The sequence below is a fragment of the Pseudorca crassidens genome, chromosome 21 (assembly GCF_039906515.1).
Source record: "Pseudorca crassidens isolate mPseCra1 chromosome 21, mPseCra1.hap1, whole genome shotgun sequence".
NCBI classification, from domain to species: Eukaryota; Metazoa; Chordata; class Mammalia; order Artiodactyla; family Delphinidae; genus Pseudorca; species Pseudorca crassidens.
Window position 1 is genome coordinate 23,242,535 of NC_090316.1, and position 1,399 is coordinate 23,243,933.

A 1,399-nucleotide genomic window follows, 5' to 3' on the forward strand; every position below is an offset into this window, starting at 1 on the left:
CCAGTTACAGAAGACAGGTATGGCTTGATTCCATTTGTATGAGGTATCTATGAATAATCTCTAAATAGCTGCTGTACAATATTGTACCTAGAGTCAACAATAACATATTGTACATTTAAAAAAATTTTAAGAGGTAGGTCTCATGTTAAATGTTATTTCCGTAATAAAAATTTAAATTTAAATTAAAAAAATACTTTCATTTTTCAACCATCTTGGACCCTGTGGAGGCCTGCTGGGAGCAGGACTTCTAAAACAACAAATATGTCTGGAAGGCTGTGGTCCAAGGTCATTCTTGCTGGCTATAAGCAGTGTCTGTGGAACCAGAGGGAGCACACAGGTCTCCTGAAAATTGAAGGTATATATGCTTGAGATGAAACTGAATTCTATCTAGGCAAGAGATGTGCTTATGTATACAAAGCAAAGAACAACGCAGTAATTCCTGGTGGAAAACCTAAAAAAAACAGAGTAATCTGGAGAAAGATAACTTGTGCTCATGGAAACAGTGGCATGGTTCACGCCAAATTCTGAAGCAACCTTCCTACTAAGGCCATTGGACACAGAATTCGTGTGATGCTGTACCCGTCAAAGATTTAAACTTACTGAAAAATAAATAAAAGTGTGGATTTGTTCCCTTGTAAAAAATAAAATAAAAAAATAGAACCATTCTGATCTCAGTGTCTAGCATAGGACTGTACTGATTGAATACAAGGTAATAAATATTTGATGAATAAGAAGAAATTTTTAAAAACCAATCAAGAGATTTATTTATCACCTATACCAATAGAGATATGAGAGGAAAATTGTTCTCTTTTTAACTGGCAGTGTGGTTGTGTAAGGGAGAACGAGTAGTGAAGGAAAAAGTTAATTTAGGATATTTAAAATAGGCCAAGAGTTGCCCCCTGAAAAGTTTACAGAATTGTCACAATTTGGCATTAGAGTCCACAACCACCTATAAAAATTAATAAAAAGACATCTTGATTAAAACATTGTCAGGAAGCCAGAGGGGGAGCTCTCCACCCTACAAGGATTGCAGATCCCGACAGGAAGAAGAAAGACGTCCTCTTCCGTCTGGCAAGAGCTCAGCCAATGAGAGACTGTCACAACTCAGCCAACGAAAAGCCACTATACTTGGCACTCTCAATTCCTCCAATGGACTCTTTGTTTAGTACAGCCCTCCCAACTTCCTCTTCTCCTCTTTAAAAGAGTTCTCCTCTCCTTGCTGCAGGGAGACTTGTGAGTGGCTCACCGTTGCAATTCTTTGCTGAACCTGAATAAACCCATTTTTTGCTGGAGAAATAACTGGCAGTCTGTTTGTTTAAGGTCAACACTCCCCATTTTGTGCTTTTCTGTCTCACATATTGTGGACACCTAGCACCCTCATGGACTCTCCCCACCTTGC

At 38.6% G+C, this 1,399-nt stretch overlaps 1 pseudogene; it reads left to right on the forward strand.

Annotated features, from left to right (window-relative positions):
- The first annotated feature begins 200 nt into the window (after positions 1–200).
- Positions 201–594, forward strand: LOC137215929 (large ribosomal subunit protein eL33 pseudogene; annotated as a pseudogene).
- The last annotated feature ends 805 nt before the right edge of the window (positions 595–1,399 follow it).